The sequence below is a fragment of the Hyperolius riggenbachi genome, chromosome 3, assembly GCF_040937935.1.
Source record: "Hyperolius riggenbachi isolate aHypRig1 chromosome 3, aHypRig1.pri, whole genome shotgun sequence".
In the NCBI taxonomy this organism is placed as follows: Eukaryota; Metazoa; Chordata; class Amphibia; order Anura; family Hyperoliidae; genus Hyperolius; species Hyperolius riggenbachi.
Window position 1 is genome coordinate 171,308,192 of NC_090648.1, and position 8,564 is coordinate 171,316,755.

An 8,564-nucleotide genomic window follows, 5' to 3' on the forward strand; every position below is an offset into this window, starting at 1 on the left:
GATCATGTTCTTCTCCATGAGTTCTCCAAGGCTGGGCCATCCCTAGTAATGAGGAGAGGAACAGACAATGCACAGGAGTTTGTGGATCCAACATAAACTCTGTGCTTAGCTCAAGAAACTTTGCATTGGGGCAGGGGGAGCTTTACCGTGTACTTGAAGTGGATTCTATTTGGCTTGTAAAAAAAAAAAAATTAAGCCCGCCCATCTTTAGCGATAATCTCGAGTCAGGCTCTGGACAGAAATCTGCAGCTCAGAGCGGTAATCCCGTGCCTGAGTGAGTTATATGCAGGAGCTGCTGCAGATCTCTCTGTGGTATGTTCTCTAAAAGCTTGTGAAAAAAAATTGCACGGCTTTTAGACCCTAAATCTGTAAATAATCATAATGTCAGGGAGGTTAAGTCTCTACTAAACTATCTACGTTTTATTCTCATAAGTATTAGGGCCTGTTTCCACTAGGGCGGTTTCGCCGGCGATTCTGCAGTTTCCCCACACATGATTCGCACGGGGAAACTGCCATAGGGGATGACGGCACCGCGGCGGAATCGCTTGCGGGAACGATTCGCCCGGAACCCCCCGCAGAATTCGCAGCGGAGGCTACGAATCCCATAGCCGTGCATGGCACGGCTCATGGGATTCGCCTGCGATCCCGCCCACCCGCTCAGTGCGGCATGCGTCTGCGAGACGCACGCCGCACTAGTGGAGACTAGCCCTTACTGTCCTGCCTGGATCGCACTTAAAAAAATACCCATCCAACCCTACCAACAGGCAAGAAGAGTCAACTTTGCTCTGTTAGTCAAGCCCTACTTCTCCCACCCAGTGGCACAGCTCCCAACCCGCTTTCCCATTTTCTCTTGTAAAGGCAGGTGCGGAGCTGCTTCACTGGGTGGGCATGGTTGGTAGGGGTGGGGTTCGCCTTCTGGGAAACGTTAAACTTGCTGCCTGGTAGTTAGGTTGGCTGGGGATTTTCACCATGGACCGTTGGCAGTAAGGTAATAGTTAGGGCAATAAGTGTAAGATTTGAAATAAGCTCTCCAGGGCATGTTTAATTAAGCAAAGGTTTACATTAATCAGCTAGCAGCAGCACCTGTAAAGGCATTTAGAAATTTTAAAGTAGATTTTATAATGTTTAGAAAACTGCAACTTTTTTTTTTACCTTATAATTCTGCTGTTAATTTCGTCCTTACGTCTAAAGATGGCCACTAATGATACAATTTGCTGAAAAACTGATTATGAACGATTGTAAATTATCGTTTGGGGCCAGTAACTACGATCACCAAAAATTGACATTTATGAGATTTTCAGGTTAAACCTCCTTTGCTCCATAGGGGAGGGTGATATTCAGGAGCAAACTAAATTAGAAAATAATAGCAGCAGCAAGCCTAAGCATCAATGGTCAAGCTGCAGACATCAGGGGACATCTGAACACTTTTCAGGTGACAAAAGCTGCGGGTTTGTATGATCCCCATAACCTAAAGCAGGAAATTTGGGCACCCACTATTGACACAAAAAAATTTTTGCCACTGCCTCTGGAGCGCCTGTTTATCGGGTGCGGCGTAAGCCCAAATTTCACTAACATCGTAATTGCAGCAGAGTGGCGTTCGGGGTCAGTTAAAGTTTGGTATGGGGAGGGGCGGTTAAGGTTAGGTGTGTTGGTGTGTCCCGGCAGCTTCATCTGTTACACTGCCGCCGGCTTAATTGAATTTAATTAACTCACTTCTAATAATACATTTGGCCGCAGCGAGACGGCCAGTAAAAAACACAATAGAATTGGTTACATTACACTTTTGTTACATGACTATTAATGTAATTAGCGCCACCTATCGGATGCACCCAGCTAACAGAAAAATACCCTATGTTTTTCATGTCAGTCAGATCGCCTGTTTCTCTAATGAAAATGGGACGCAAGGAATCACTTTGAGGAACAACAGACTTTGCTTTGGAGAACTTATCTTTGTTAGTGCACCAAGAGGTTACGCTTTCTGGCTGATTGTTTAAAAGGAAGACAGAAACACTAACTTTTTTTGAACAGAGATGGCAAACTTAGGAGCATATTATAAACAAAGGAAAGGGGATTGCTAGAACCTGGGAAAATATGTTTGTTCATGTTTCTTTTGTTTAAAGCGGCATAAAACCTGACATAATATTCAATAAAAACATGTTTTCCTACTTTTTATATGCCATATGGTTAACATATTTGCTTTTGTGCATAAGTATTTTTATTCATTTAGAAATTATACATTCCTAAAGTACACTAATTTTAGAGCTGACATTGCATTTTATTTATAACTGCTTTATTCATACTCTAACTTAATTAGAAATCATCAGAAAGCATTTATGCTTGTCTGGCTTGGTTCAAGGGACCAAGGGACTTGATACAATTAACCACTTTACCCCCCGCTGTACGGATATCTCAGTCCCTTTTTCCATCCTTATAACACCAAGGGACGGAGAAATCCGTACCCCCTGCGCTACCGCCGCTATCCGCGCTCCCGCCGCTCGTGCACGCCGCCGCCCGGCGATCAATGAACGGGAAAATCCATTCCCGTTCGTTGATCTAAGTCCACGCAATGATCGCGTCCCCAGCCTGTCAGCTCCTGTCACCGAAACAGGAAGTGGCTGCCGGCGGGGCCAGGAGGATCGGAGGGGGACGGCGAGGGCAGCGGAGAGCTTCAGGGGGCTATTGGAAGCCCTAGGTGAGTAAAACTCATTTTTTTTGTTTGACTTAAGTGTCCCTTTAATTACAGTAGCATGCATTATTTAAAAAACTGTAATGGCCGAAAAGTGAAAAATGATTTTTCCCCCACATTTTTTCCTATTTTCCCATTAAAACACATTTAGAATAAAATAATTCTTGGCATAATGTCCAACCTAAAGAAAGCCTAATTGGTGGCAAAAAAAAAAACGATATAGTTAATTTCATTGCGATAAGTAATATTAAAGTTAGACGAATGAATGGAAGGAGCGCTGAAAGGTGAAAATTGCTCTGGTGTTTCAGGGATAAAACCCCTCAGTGGTGAAGTGGTTAAACACAAGATACCATTATGTAAAGTTCGGAAGCGGCCAGCTCTGCAGACTGGGAAGCTTCTAAAGCCTGTGTTAACCCTTTGAATGCAGTTCTAATAAAAAAAATGCTGGTTGTATATAATGTGCTGTAAATAATCTTTTAGAGCAAAGTAGAAATGCTGGGTTTCATTCCACTTTAATGTGGAATTTTTCCTTTTTAAGTAACCTTGAAGTTGTTTTCTGGGTGCAGCTTGCACTGTGTGCACTGTATGATGCTGCATGCAATTCAACGCACTCCACCTGCTCCTGATTGTTATAGGCTAAACTCGAAAGCGGAGCTAAATATTTGTGTACGAACATCACACACCTTTCCAGTGCAATACAATGAAGGAGCCCTTTGAATTCTGAATGGAGTGGTAAAGATGCAGTGTAGTGATTAGTGAACCACATGCTTGCAAACACACTTTGTACAGACAAACATGTGAAAGCTGAAAATATCATCTGTGATTGTCTCAGCCAGCAGTGACATTCCTCATCTTCTGCACCCGTCAAAACACAGGCAACCAGCAATCGACTGTGTGGAATTTTCATTTGATTGCTTTGTGCCCACAAGCAGCTGAGAAACTCCTGGTTATCTTCCCCCTCCCTCCTCCATAGACCGGTATATTCTGCTCTGCAGAGCATGCATGAACTGTCACAGAATTGTCAGCAGTCTGGTGACCATATTAATCATGAATGATCGTTTCGGCCTTCTTTGTCAAGTGTCTGTAGGTGCCTTTTCTCCAGCTGTTAGCAAGGAGACATTAGCCATATGTTCTGGGCTCCTAGTTTCCTCTCACTTATCAATTAGATTGAAGAGGAACAGGAGCTGCAACCTCAATTTCTCCACAAGGCGAAATCAAGAAACTATAAAAAGGTGGCCATACATTTTACAGATTTACAGCAGATTCGACCATTAGATAGATTCAACTTCACAGGCATCTGACAGAAATCTATCTGATGTGTGCCACACACTAGCAACAGATTTTCAATAGATTTCATTCTGAAATCTATTGAAAAATCAATCTAAATGCATTATTGTACCATTAGATCCAATGCAACTCTATGGGCCATCGATCTGCTGCCAGCAGCAGATCGACCTAGATTTTTCATCTTGTCAAATAGCTCAAACCATTCAAAAACTGCCACAATTGTTTTCCGATCGATCAATTCGAAGGCTGAAATTGACCAGTATATGGGCCCCTTAAGAGCCCATTCACACTTGCTGATCGCAAAACGCTAGCGTTTTGCTATGGCGATTTTGCACGATTAACGGGGAAAAAAAAAAAAAAAACATTCCCACTTGGCAATTTTTTTCGCGATCACGTTTAGCGCTTCTATAGCACTGAAACGCGATCGCCAGAAAATCACCTGAAAATGGTGCAGGCTATGTGTTTGCGATTAGCATTTTTGGGCGATTAGCGGTGATTAGCGCAAACCGCCCAAGTAAGAATGGGCCCATAGGGTTTCATTGCACTAGCGCTTTTAAAAAACGCTAGCGTTTTGCCAAAATTGCTGCAAAACGCTCAAGTGTGAATGGGCCCTAAGAATGTCACATTCTGATAAAAACATGCTCATAAAACATGCTAGATATGTGACAGGAAAATCAAGAATGGTAGAGGTTTTTGCTCACTGATGAGTGTGGAACCTTGTGGGCTGAACCAGATCTGAGCCAGGACTTAGGCTAGGTTTCCATTTATGCGAAAACGGTCCAAGGCCACGAATTCGGATGGAATTTGGCAGCTTAGAGAGCTCTATGCAGAGCATCCAAATTCGTGGCCGGGGAAAAATCTGGGGGGGGGGGGGGGATGGGGATGGGAGCAGACAGGCATGTTTAGGAAAAACGCCTCATGCCCACTGCTCCCCCCATTCTCCTATGTGCTCCACTCTCCGGGTCGGCCAGGTCGGTGAGTAGTGAGCAGGTTTTTGCTCGTCGCCAATCCTGTGCCCACGGCTGGGAGCGCTCTGCGCTTGCGCACAACTTCACAACTACATAGTGTGCATGCGCTCGGCAGCAAGTACGCAATGACACATGTCGCCAGGCAGCGGCTCAGAGTGTCTTTAGAAGATAATGGCGGAGGACAGAGAAAAAACAAGGAGGGGGGGGGGCGAGCAGTGGGCATGAGGAGTGCTTCCCACACATGCCTGCTCTCCCAGTTTTTAAAATGTATCACTAAGGTATCCTTTAAAAGGTTATTATGCTGCTGCGTATCTTTTAGAGCAGAGAGGAAGTTCTGAATTCAGGTCCGCTTTAAAGGGATACTTAAGTCTAAAAAAAAAAAAAAAATGATTTTTACTCACCTGGGGCATCCCTTAGCCCCCTGAAGCTGTATGGTGCCCTCGCAGCCTTGCTCCGATCCTCCTGTCCCCGCCGGCAGCTACTTCCGGTTTCGGCGACAGCCGCCGATAGGCTGGGAACGTGAGTGATTCTCCACGTTCCCAGCCGCTATATCACCCTCTATGCTGCTATAGTGTGTACATATACGCTATAGCAGCATAGAGGGTGATATAGCGGCTGGGAACGTGGAGAATCACTCGCGTTCCCAGCCTGTCGGCGGCTGTTGCCGAACCCGGAAGTAGCCGCCGGCGGGGACAGGAGGATCGGAGCGAGGCTGCGAGGGCACCATACAGCTTCAGGGGGCTGAGGGATGCCCCAGGTGAGTAAAAATCATTTTTATTTTTTATTTTTTTTTAAGACTTAAGTATCCCTTTAAGCAAATTTACACCTGAGTGTCACAAAATGAATTGTTTTTAGCATGCACATTTTGTGATGTGTTTTGATGCATGTCTAGGGCTGCAACAGCATAAAATACACTAAAATTAAAAATATGCATACTGTCTGCAAAAAATGCAGCAAGTAATGCATTCACAATACAAGATGCAGGAAACCGCAGACATGTGGGCCCTAGTCTAGTTTAGGGGATCTCAGCAGGAAACCTCATACGGAAATTCCCTTAACGTGATTAGATGGACAGCACCTCCTCAAACTGCTAGGTTTGAAATAGGTTGTAGTATGCTACTCCCACACTATTCAGCCAATCACAGTGCTTTGTACTGTAGAGGGTACTGTGATTGGAGAACTTTTCCCAATGAGGTACCCTACTGGGTCCCCAAAACTAGACTAGCACCTAGATGTGAATGGGCTCATACAGTAATACAGACACTGCATGCAAATACATTTTGTATTGCACAAGATAAACAAAACAAAAACAACAAAAAACAAAAACAAAAACACACACAAAAGTGCATGACGTGAACGAAGCCCAATAGTAGAAAACTAGCAACAGAATGCCTCTATATCTTATTTATGACTAACCTCCCGACACAGTCTACAAATATATAAATGACAACCTGGAATATTAGATATGGCAGAGCAAAGATTAATGAGAATATACAAAATACATTAAGGTAGTTCCTGTGAAAATTTCTCAATGCTTTATCAGATAAGCAAGTGTTGGCTAACATCCAATAGGGATATGGGTGGAATGCTTTTGCAGGATAGAGACAAGTGAAGGATTGTTATGAAAGACTGCAACTTTCTTCTCTCTAAAATACTCAGTCCATTTTCTACAGCTCGGCTCATAATACAACTGTATGTAACACTGCTGAACGCATGCTATCAGGACAGTGGGAGAATATGCAGTGTTCCAGTCTCAATATAAATACCTAGACTAGTCTTTATGGGGACATTTTGCTCCGCAGGAATCAGAAACAGTGGGGGCTGAACCGAAACTTTGCACATGGTTAGCAGATTTAGAAACTGAATGATTAATTGCCTTTCAGCTTGATTAATCAGGCTGTCAGGTAAATTAATCATTAGCCTTCTGATTAGCCATGTGCAAAGTTCTGATTCAGCTCATGCCAATTCCAGCAAATGTAGAGCAAAAACAAAACTGGATAGTAGAATTTTAGGGCAGAGTATTATCCCTATTGCTTTTTGTTATTACTATGGACTATAAATCACTATCATATGTATGCTGTTTATGGTCTCTAGGTTTTCTAAAAAAAAAATGTACAGCACTATAGAAGATTGTAATAATAATAATAATAATAATAATAATAATAATAATTCAATACTTTTACATGACACCTCTATAAATATCACGATAAACTCATGAGAATTCTATTTAAATCAACACTCAAATTCTCCTGTAAGAGGTTAAACGACCTAACATCCTGTCATACACAAGAGATAGTTTGTTGTGGGAAAAAAAAAAAAAAAGTGTTTTCAGAAAAAAAAAACTCCCCTTCACCTCCAAAGCTTGCCATGCACAAGAAAGTAAACAGAGAATAGTGTGGTTACCCCAGTAATTTCCCCTCCTGGTCCTGGAGTGGTTGGATCTCCTGAGATTCTCCACTGTTGTGCCCCAGTCCAGGCCAGACCTCAGTCAGATGGGTATCCTGTGCCAGCCACTGGCCACATGCCCTCCCTGCCAGGCAGCCACACACTTGCTTCTGCTGGGCTGCGTTACCTGACTGCCTTCACATAGCTTCAGATCACACAAGGAGGAGCTGAGAGACAAAGCAGTCCACTTCCCAGCACCGTGTCAATCTCTGCTCTCCCCCAGCGTCTTATTACACCCTCAGCTGATTTATGTCTGTCAGAGAGATCCAAGCCAAGTCACAACACACGGCCAGCGGTGAGAGCACGCCGCTTCGTGCTGCAGCCATACACCGGTGCTGTCAGGGTTCAGCGTCCTGCTATGCCAGGCTGGAAAACATGACCATATAAAATATGCATAGATGCAGCCTCCAGGCTTCCTGGAAAGTGGACATCCCAGGCAGGGAGGATCAGGGATCACAGGTGGAGCGTGACAATCCCCGGTGATGAGAAGAATCCTCTTCCGTTAGTGCTGCGTCTGCTGCATGCAGCTACAAGAGTGTCCCTTCTTATCAATTAATGCAAAAGCCTACAGCCTTACTTCCCTCATAGCTTTCTCCATTGCCAAGGTCCTTGATCCCTTTGTTTAAAGCGACAGGGACACAGAAGCAGCGTCAATGGCTCCAGCAGCAGTGACAGCAGAGGGGGAATGAGTAGCATCTAGTGGTCGGGAGGAATGTCTGCATCTCATCGTGCTGTACAGTGGAACACGAAGGGATGCTTTCTACTCACAGCTCTCATTGAGAATACTGTCTACTGCTGATGCTATTTATTACCAGCCATTTTTCAGCAGAATTTCAGGCATCTACGACATCTATCTTATTACTCATATCAATAATGCATATAGTTATTAGTACTATATTTTTATACTTGAAGAATTATCTTCTTCTTCCCTTTTTGGTTTGAATGGACAGCAGGTTAAAAGAAAATTGTGGCCACATGGGGACAAATTTTGGACTCCTGGTACCATAAAAACCTTATATTGTAATTACCTAGTGCCTCCATCATGGTGCTGTCATTATACTGCCCACATTCCATGTAACCGAAGGAATGCATCAGAATTGTCCGGGCATTGCATACAGTCAATGAAAAGTATTCTTCGCTCCACTGTTAACGCAGGCATTATGCGGTGTACAAGCCGC

The 8,564-nt window shown here is 43.8% G+C and overlaps 1 protein-coding gene across 2 annotated transcripts in view; it reads right to left on the reverse strand.

Moving 5' to 3' along the window:
- The window catches only part of MAN2A2 (mannosidase alpha class 2A member 2), a 200,320-nt gene extending 192,275 nt beyond the window's left edge, over positions 1-8,045 (reverse strand). Inside the window, exon 1 of one of the 2 annotated variants that reach the window (XM_068275259.1) lies at positions 7,345-8,045. The gene's annotated coding sequence lies outside the window, so the exon portion shown is untranslated. The remainder of the gene's footprint in view (positions 1-7,344) is intronic. The other variant, XM_068275261.1, reaches the window with a different exon arrangement.
- Between the last annotated feature and the right edge of the window lie 519 nt (positions 8,046-8,564).